Source organism: Coregonus lavaretus (genome assembly GCF_964263955.1).
Source record: "Coregonus lavaretus genome assembly, chromosome: 1".
Taxonomy (NCBI): domain Eukaryota; kingdom Metazoa; phylum Chordata; class Actinopteri; order Salmoniformes; family Salmonidae; genus Coregonus; species Coregonus lavaretus.
In genome coordinates, this window is record NC_139988.1 from 17,086,576 (window position 1) to 17,096,915 (window position 10,340).

Sequence of the window (10,340 nt, forward strand, 5' to 3'; positions counted from 1 at the left end):
TACTGTTATACCATTCCAGGTATTCCTTAAAGAGGTAGGGTTTCAAGTGTCTCCGGAAGGTGGTCAGTGACTCCGCTGTCCTGGCGTCGTGGGGGAGCTTGTTCCACCATTGGGGTGCCAGAGCAGCGAATAGCTTTGACTGGGCTGAGCGGGAACTGTACTTCCGTAGAGGTAGGGGGGCTAGCAGGCCAGAGGTGGATGAACGTAGTGCCCTTGTTTGGGTGTAGGGTCTGATCAGAGCCTGAAGGTAAGGAGGTGCCGTTCCCCTCACACCTCTTCCAGCTCCTTCTCCATCAGGTGAGACTCTGCAGTGGTTTCTGACAACTTAAGAGAAAGGGAATCAGTTACTTGCTCCTATAATGACTACTAATGGCCTATAAAGGGAATCCCTTATTCAAGGTTAATTGTATGGCTTATACTGTATATCTATCTATGCAACTGTTTTCAATGGGATGCTTCAAGCTGATGAGAACCTACCATGTCCAACAGGAGGTCAATCTTCAGCCTGAGTAGGTTGTTCTCCTCTTCAAGCTGTAGGTTCCTCTTTTTCAGTCTCTGCACCTCCTTCCCTGTACATTCCCTTCAGACTCTGGGGGCGAGAAACAAAACAGCAAATGAAAAAGAAAACAAATAAAATTGAAATATCAGTGGTGATCAGACTTCTGACAGTAGCAGTGCAGTTTTCTACTACATTTAACGTTAATTGATTATCAATTACCTGAAATCCATTGTCTGTTTTCAAATGTCAAGCTCTGGCCCCCAATGTTCATAACAGGGGCTCCATACTCAAGACCCAACTATATTTCCCTCGTAGACCGATCCAGCTAGACCCAACAAATGAAGAGGGGGGGATGTAGAGACTTACTTCACATAAAAGACAACAGATGCACATTGTGCAGAATAATGTTTTTGGGGGTGCGACAGAAATTTGATCAACTCACCGTGTGCAGATTGAAGAGAGAAACAAACTTACATTTTACATTTTAGTCATTTCGCAGACCCTCTTATCCAGAGCGACTTACAGTTAGTGAGTGCATACATTTTTCATACTGCGAGGAGTCTTCTTTGGACTGAAGGTGTTGCCTAAAAGCGGGATCTTCTTCATCAGCTGCGTTAGATAGTGAGACAAATAGATATTGTGTAGGATTAATGTTTGATTGATAACTTCTTAATTTGCAGCTTTGGAAATAGCAGTCAAGTAACGTTAGCTACGTAGCTAGCTAACGTTAGCATAGCATTGCAAGCTAAGGCTACCAACAGCAACAACATTACGCCACTATCTTTGTCGTTTTGATGAAGTAGCTAGCCTAATCATATATTTAAATAGCTAGCTAAATTACTGTACAACGCTTTTATTGACCTAGCTAACTCGATATCCTTGGTTAGTAGAGGCTTCCCTTCTCTTTCCCGCCCTACAGACATGCAGCGCAAGCGCTACAGACCAATTTTGCTCTAAACGGGTAATAATGGATGAATTTACAAATTGCAACACAGCATTTGAGTTGGATGATATCAAATCATTTTGCATTTTTATGATTATTTACTTAACTACATACCATTCGATTCTATATAGTTTGACAAAGTCTACATTTCATCCTTGTAATAATGTAAACATTTGATAAATACCCCTGCTGTTTAGTTTGAGTAGGATAAGCCATCAACGTGAACCATGGTGATAGCGTTACTTTGTGTTTGTTTTGTGTTTGTTTACCGAATGCTTTGATTCGAACTGTTTTCCGTGCGAAATGGTTTCTTCAGTGTCATAGTCAACTGATTTATCATCCCATACAAAAAGACAGTCCGGTCATATTCCCCGTGTTAATGCATGTTATAAAGGGCAAATTCCGTTCACTCTCAACTAGCCCCAGTGGCCTAATGGATAAGGCACTGGCCTCCTAAGCCAGGGATTGTGGGTTCGAGTCCCATCTGGGGTGAATAGTTTTTGTCCATTAAATAGCGGTGTCAACAACTAAATGCAATACATATCAACATAGCTAATAGCTTATAAAAAACGAATGGATGATTTCACACAAACATTTCATTGAATATATATAAATGATTTATCTTGTCATAACATTTATACTGAACAAACATTTTGTGCACAAATTTATTTACATCCCTGTTAGTGTGCATTTCTCCTTTGCCAAGATAATCCATCCACTTGACAGGTGTGGCATATCAAGAAGCTGATTAAACAGCGTCATCATTATAAATCAAATCAAATCAAATTTTGATTTGCCCTTAATCAACAATGCGGTTTTAAGAAAGAATAGCAAAAATAATTACACAAAAAAATACAATATAAAATAATACGAAATAAAAGTAACAAATAATTAAAGAGCAGCAGTAAAAATAACAATAGCGAGGCTATATACAGGGGCTACCGGTCAATGTGCGGGGGCACAGGTTAGTCAAGGTGCACATTGTACTGGGGAAAATAATAGGCCACTCTAAAATGTGCAGTTTTGTCATACAACACAATGCTACAGATGTCTCAAGTTTTGAGGGAGCATGCAATTGGCATGCTGACTGCAGGAAAGTCCACCAGAGCTGTTGGCAGAGAATTTTAGAGAATTTGGCAGTATGTCCAACCGGCCTCACTGCAGACCACGTTTAACTGCGCAAGCCCAGGACATTCACATCCGGCTTCTTCAATTGCGGGATCGTCTGAGACCAGCCATCCGGACAGCCGACGAAACTGAGGAGTATTTCTGTCTGTAATAAAGACCTTTTGTGGGGAAAAACTCATTCTGATTGGCTAGGCCTGGCTCCCCAGTGGGTTGGCCTGGCTCCCAAGTGGGTGCCAGGCCAACTGCCCAGTCATGTGAAATCCATAGATTAGGACCTAATGAATTTATTTCAATTGACTGATTTCCTTATATGAACTGTAACTCAGTAAAATCATTGAAATTGTTGGATGTTGCGTTTATATACAGTGCCTTCGGAAAGTATTCAGACCCCTTGACTTTTTAAACATTTTGTTACGTTACACCCTTATTCTAAAATGTATTACATCGTTTCCCCCCCATCATCAACCTACACACAATGTCCCATAATGACAAAGCAAAAACAGGTTTTTAGAAATATTATCTAATTTATTAAAAATAAAAAACAGAAATATCACATTTACATAAGTATTCAGACCCTTTACTCAGTACTTTGTTGAAGCACCTTTGGCAGCAATTACAGCCTGGAGTCTTCTTGGGTATGATGCTACAAGCTTGGCATATCTGTATTTGGGGAGTTTCTCCCATTCTTCTCTGCAGATCCTCTCAAGCTCTGTCAGGTTGGATGGGGAGCGTCGCTGCACAGCTATTTTCAGGTCTCTCCAGAGATGTTCGATCGGGTTCAAGTCCGGGCTCTGGCTGTGCCACTCAAGGACATTCAGAGAATTGTCCCGAAGCCACTCCTGCGCTGCCAGAGTGACCATCGGGTTCTTGGTCACCTCCCTGACCAAGGTCCTTTCCCCCCGATTGCTTGTTTGGCTGGGCGGCCAGCTCTAGGAAGAGTCTTGGTGGTTCAAAACTTCTTCCATTTAAGAATGATGGAGGCCACTGTGTTCTTGGGGACCTTCAATGCTGCAGACATTGTTTGGTATCCTTCCCCAGATCTGTGCCTCAACACAATCCTGTCTCGTCGCTCTACGGGCAATTCCTTCGACCTCATGGCTTGGTTTTTGCTCTGACATGCACTGTCAACTGTGGGACATTATATAGACAGGTGTGTGCCTTTCCAAATTATGTCCAATCAATTGAATTTACTACAGATGGACTCCAATCAAGTTGTAGAAACATCTCAAGGATGATCAATGGAAACAGGATGCACCTGAGCTCAATTTCGAGTCTCATAGCAAAGTGTATGAATAATTATGTAAATAAGGTATATACAGTGGGGAGAACAAGTATTTGATTCACGGACGATTTTGCAGGTTTTCCTACTTACAAAGCATGTAGAGGTCTGTAATTTTTTATCATAGGTACACTTCAACTGTGAGAGACGGAATCTAAAACAAAAATCCAGAATATCACATTGTATGATTTTTAAGTAATTAATTTGCATTTTATTGCATGTATTGTAAGTATTTGATACATCAGAAAAGCAGAACTTAATATTTGGTACAGAAACCTTTGTTTGCAATTACAGAGATCATACGTTTCCTGTAGGTCTTGACCAGGTTTGCACACACTGCAGCAGGGATTTTGGCCCACTCCTCCATACAGACCTTCTCCAGATCCTTCAGGTTTTGGGGCTGTCGCTGGGCAATACGGACTTTCAGCTCCCTCCAAAGATTTTCTATTGGGTTCAGGTCTGGAGACTGGCTAGGCCACTCCAGGACCTTGAGATGCTTCTTACGGAGCCACTCCTTAGTTGCCCTGGCTGTGTGTTTCGGGTCATTGTCATGCTGGAAGACCCAGCCACGACCCATCTTCATTGCTCTTACTGAGGGAAGGAGGTTGTTGGCCAAGATCTCGCGATACATGGCCCCATCCATCCTCCCCTCAATACGGTGCAGTCGTCCTGTCCCCTTTGCAGAAAAGTATCCCCAAAGAATGATGTTTCCACCTCCATGCGTCATGGTTGGGATGGTGTTCTTGGGGGTGTACTCATCCTTCTTCTTCCTCCAAACACGGCGAGTGGAGTTTAGACCAAAAAGCTCTATTTTTGTCTCATCAGACCACATGACCTTCTCAGATTCCTCCTCTGGATCATCCAGATGGTCATTGGCAAACTTCAGATGGGCCTAGACATGCGCTGGCTTGAGCAGGGGGACCTTGCGTGCGCTGCAGGATTTTAATCCATAACGGCGTAGTGTGTTACTAATGGTTTTCTTTGAGACTGTGGTCCCAGCTCTCTTCAGGTCATTGACCAGGTCCTGCCGTGTAGTTCTGGGCTGATCCCTCACCTTCCTCATCATTGATGCCCCACGAGGTGAGATCTTGCATGGAGCCCCAGACCGAGGGTGATTGACTGTCATCTTGAACTTCTTCCATTTTCTAATAATTGCGCCAACAGTTGTTGCCTTCTCACCAAGCTGCTTGCCTATTGTCCTGTAGCCCATCCCAGCCTTGTCCAGGTCTACAATTTTAACCCTGATGTCCTTACACAGCTCTCTGGTCTTGGCCATTGTGGAGAGGTTGGAGTCTGTTTGATTGAGTGTGTGGACAGGTGTCTTTTATACAAGTAACGAGTTCAAACAGGTGCAGTTAATACAGGTAATGAGTGGAGAACAGGAGGGCTTCTTAAATAAAAACTAACAGGTCTGTGAGAGCCGGAATTCTTACTGGTTGGTAGGTGATCAAATACTTACAGTGGGGAAAAAAAGTATTTAGTCAGCCACCAATTGTGCAAGTTCTCCCACTTAAAAAGATGAGAGAGGCCTGTCATTTTCATCATAGGTACACGTCAACTATGACAGACAAAATGAGGGAAAAAAATCCAGAAAATCACATTGTAGGATTTTTAATGAATAATTTGCAAATTATGGTGGAAAATAAGTATTTGGTCACCTACAAACAAGCAAGATTTCTGGCTCTCACAGACCTGTAACTTCTTCTTTAAGAGGCTCCTCTGTCCTCCACTCGTTACCTGTATTAATGGCACCTGTTTGAACTTGTTATCGGTATAAAAGACACCTGTCCACAACCTCAAACAGTCACACTCCAAACTCCACTATGGCCAAGACCAAAGAGCTGTCAAAGGACACCAGAAACAAAATTGTAGACCTGCACCAGGCTGGGAAGACTGAATCTGCAATAGGTAAGCAGCTTGGTTTGAAGAAATCAACTGTGGGAGCAATTATTAGGAAATGGAAGACATACAAGACCACTGATAATCTCCCTCGATCTGGGGCTCCACGCAAGATCTCACCCCGTGGGGTCAAAATGATCACAAGAATGGTGAGCAAAAATCCCAGAACCACACTGGGGGACCTAGTGAATGACCTGCAGAGAGCTGGGACCAAAGTAACAAAGCCTACCATCAGTAACACACTACGCCGCCAGGGACTCAAATCCTGCAGTGCCAGACGTGTCCCCCTGCTTAAGCCAGTACATGTCCAGGCCCGTCTGAAGTTTGCTAGAGTGCATTTGGATGATCCAGAAGAGGATTGGGAGAATGTCAGATGAAACCAAAATATAACTTTTTGGTAAAAACTCAACTCGTCGTGTTTGGAGGACAAAGAATGCTGAGTTGCATCCAAAGAACACCATACCTACTGTGAAGCATGGGGGTGGAAACATCATGCTTTGGGGCTGTTTTTCTGCAAAGGGACCAGGACGACTGATCCGTGTAAAGGAAAGAATGAATGGGGCCATGTATCGTGAGATTTTGAGTGAAAACCTCCTTCCATCAGCAAGGGCATTGAAGATGAAACGTGGCTGGGTCTTTCAGCATGACAATGATCCCAAACACACCGCCCGGGCAACGAAGGAGTGGCTTCGTAAGAAGCATTTCAAGGTCCTGGAGTGGCCTAGCCAGTCTCCAGATCTCAACCCCATAGAAAATCTTTGGAGGGAGTTGAAAGTCTGTGTTGCCCAGCGACAGCCCCAAAACATCAATGCTCTAGAGGAGATCTGCATGGAGGAATGGGCCAAAATACCAGCAACAGTGTGTGAAAACCTTGTGAAGACTTACAGAAAACGTTTGACCTGTGTCATTGCCAACAAAGGGTATATAACAAAGTATTGAGAAACTTTTGTTATTGACCAAATACTTATTTTCCACCATAATTTGCAAATAAATTCATAAAAAATCCTACAATGTGATTTTCTGGATTTCTTTTCTCATTTTGTCTGTCATAGTTGACGTGTACCTATGATGAAAATTACAGGCCTCTCTCATCTTTTTAAGTGGGAAAACTTACACAATTGGTGGCTGACTAAACAGTGAATTGACACATACTGTACACAGGGCAGTGAATTGACACATACTGTAGACAGGGCAGTGAATTGACACATACTGTAGACAGGGCAATGAATTGACACATACAGTGGGGAAAAAAAGTATTTAGTCAGCCACCAATTGTGTAAGTTTTCCCACTTAAAAAGATGAGAGAGGCCTGTAATTTTCATCATAGGTACACGTCAACTATGACAGACAAAATGAGGAAAAAAAATCCAGAAAATCACATTGTAGGATTTTTAATGAATTTATTAGCAAATTATGGTGGAAAATAAGTATTTGGTCAATAACAAAAGTTTCTCAATACTTTGTTGTATACCCTTTGTTGGAAATGACACAGGTCAAACGTTTTCTGTAAGTCTTCACAAGGTTTTCACACACTGTTGCTGGTATTTTGGCCCATTCCCCCATGCAGATCTCCTCTAGAGCAGTGATGTTTTGGGGCTGTCGCTGGGCAACACGGACTTTCAACTCCCTCCAAAGATTTTCTATGGGGTTGAGATCTGGAGACTGGCTAGGCCACTCCAGGACCTTGAAATGTTTCTTACGAAGCCACTCCTTCGTTGCCCGGGCGGTGTGTTTGTGATCATTGTCATGCTGAAAGACCAAGACACGTTTCATCTTCAATGCCCTTGCTGATGGAAGGAGGTTTTCACTCAAAATCTCACGATACATGGCCCCATTCATTCTTTCCTTTACACGGATCAGTCGTCCTGGTCCCTTTGCAGAAAAACAGCCCCAAAGCATGATGTTTCCACCCCCATGCGTCACAGTAGGTATGGTGTTCTTTGGATGCAACTCAGCATTCTTTGTCCTCCAAACACGACGAGTTGAGTTTTTACCAAAAAGTTATATTTTGGTTTTATCTGACCATATGACATTCTCCCAATCCTCTTCTGGATCATCCAAATGCACTCTAGCAAACTTCAGACGGGCCTGGACATGCTGGCTTAAGCAGGGGGACACGTCTGGCACTGCAGGATTTGTGTCCCTTGCGGCGTAGTGTGTTACTGATGGTAGGCTTTGTTACTTTGGTCCCAGCTCTCTGCAGGTCATTCACTGGGTCCCCCCGTGTGGTTCTGGGATTTTTGCTCACCGTTCTTGTGATCATTTTGACCCCACGGGGTGAGATCTTGCATGGAGCCCCAGATCGAGGGAGATTATCAGTGGTCTTGTATGTCTTCCATTTCCTAATAATTGCTCCCACAGTTGATTTCTTCAAACCAAGCTGCTTACCTATTGCAGATTCAGTCTTCCCAGCCTGGTGCAGGTCTACAATTTTGTTTCTGGTGTCCTTTGACAGCTCTTTGGTCTTGGCCATAGTGGAGTTTGGAGTGTGACTGTTTGAGGTTGTGGACAGGTGTCTTTTATACTGATAACAAGTTCAAACAGGTGCCATTAATACAGGTAACGAGTGGAGGACAGAGGAGCCTCTTAAAGAAGAAGTTACAGGTCTGTGAGAGCCAGATATCTTGCTTGTTTGTAGGTGACCAAATACTTATTTTCCACCATAATTTGCAAATAAATTCATTAAAAATCCTACAATGCGATTTTCTGGATTTTTTTTTCTCCAATTTGTCTGTCATAGTTGACGTGTACCTATGATGAAAATTACAGGCCTCTATCATCTTTTTAAGTGGGAGAACTTGCACAATTGGTGGCTGACTAAATACTTTTTTTCCCCACTGTATATATATACATTACCGTTCAAAAGTTTGGGATCACTTAGAAATGTCCTTGTTTTCCATGAAAACATACATGAAATGAGTTTGAATAGGAAATATAGCAAAATGAATAGGAAATGTAGTCATTGACAAGGTTAGAAATAATTATTTTTAATTGAAATAATTGTGTCCTTCAAACTTTGCTTTCGTCAAAGAATCCAACATTTGCAGCAATTACAGCCTTGCAGACCTTTGGCATTCTAGTTCTCAATTTGTTAAGGTAATCTGAATCTTTTTATTGGCCAGTCTGAGATACGGCTTTTTCTTTGCAACTCTGCCTAGAAGGTCAGCATCCCGGAGTCGCCTCTTCACTGTTGACGTTGAGACTGGTGTTTTGCAGGTACTATTTAATGAAGCTGCCAGTTGAGGACCTGTGAGGCGTCTGTTTCTCAAACTAGACACTCTAATGTATTTGTCCTCTTGCTCAGTTGTGCACCGGGGCCTCCTCTTTCTATTCTGGTTAGAGACAGTTTGCGCTGTTCTGTGAAGGGAGTAGTACACAGCGTTGTACGAGATCTTCAGTTTCTTGGCAATTTCTCGCATGGAATAGCCTTCATTTCTCAGAACAAGAATAGACTGATGAGTTTCAGAAGAAAGTTATTTGTTTCTGGCCATTTTGAGCCTGTAATCGAACCCACAATTGCTGATGCTCCAGATACTCAACTAGTCTCAAGAAGACCAGTTTTATTGCTTCTTTAATCAGCACAACAGTTTTCAGCTGTGCTAACATAATTGCAAAAGGGTTTTCTAATGATCAATTAGCCTTTTAAAATGATAAACTTGGATTAGCAAACACAATGTGCCATTGGAACACAGGACTGATGGTTGCTGATAATGGGCCTCTGTACGCCTATGTAGATATTCCATTAAAAATCAGCCGTTTCCAGCTACAATAGCCATTTACAACATTAACAATGTCTACACTGTATTTCTGATCAATTTGATGTTATTTTAATGGACAAAAAAATGTTTTTCTTTCGAAAACAAGGACATTTCTAAGTGACCCCAAACTTTTGAACGGTAGTGTATATACAGTGGCTTGCGAAAGTATTCAACCCCCTTGGCATTATTCCTATTTTGTTGCTTTACAACCTGGAATTAAATTGCATTTTTGGGGGGTTTGTATCATTTGATTTACACAACATGCCTACCACTTTGAAGATGCAAAATCTATTTTTATTGTGAAACAAACAAGAAATAAGGCAAAAAAACTGAAAACTTGAGCGTGCATAACTATTCACCCCCCCAAGACAATACTTTGTAGAGCCACCTTTAGCAGCAATTACAGCTGCAAGTCTCTTGGGGTATGTCTCTATAAGCTAGCCACTGGGATTTTTACCCATTCTTCAAGGCAAAACTACTCCAGCGCCTTCAAGTTGGATGGGTTCCGCTGGTGTACAGCAATCTTTAAGTCATACCACAGATTCTCAATTGGATTGAGGTCTGGGCTTTGACTAGGCCATTACAAGACATTTAAATGTTTCCCCTTAAACCACTCAAGTGTTGCTTTAGCAGTATGCTTAGGGTCATTGTCCTGCTGGAAGGTGAACCTCCGTCCCAGTCTCAAATCTCTGGATAGATTGAAACAGGTTTCCCTCAAGAATTTCCCTGTATTTAGCGCCATCCGTCATTCCTTCAATTCTGACCAGTTTCCCAGTCCCTGCCGATGAAAAACATCCCCACAGCATGATGCTGCCACCACCACGAGGATGGTGT

At 42.5% G+C, this 10,340-nt stretch overlaps 1 pseudogene across 1 annotated transcript; it reads right to left on the reverse strand.

Annotated features, from left to right (window-relative positions):
* Positions 1-267: 267 nt before the first annotated feature.
* LOC311123462 (protein chibby homolog 1-like) lies at positions 268-1,105 on the reverse strand (annotated as a pseudogene). Its single transcript has 4 exons — positions 1,040-1,105; positions 719-824; positions 478-569; positions 268-324 (listed from the first exon to the last, which is right to left on the reverse strand). The product of its transcript is annotated as a protein chibby homolog 1-like (transcript).
* Positions 1,106-10,340: the final 9,235 nt, after the last annotated feature.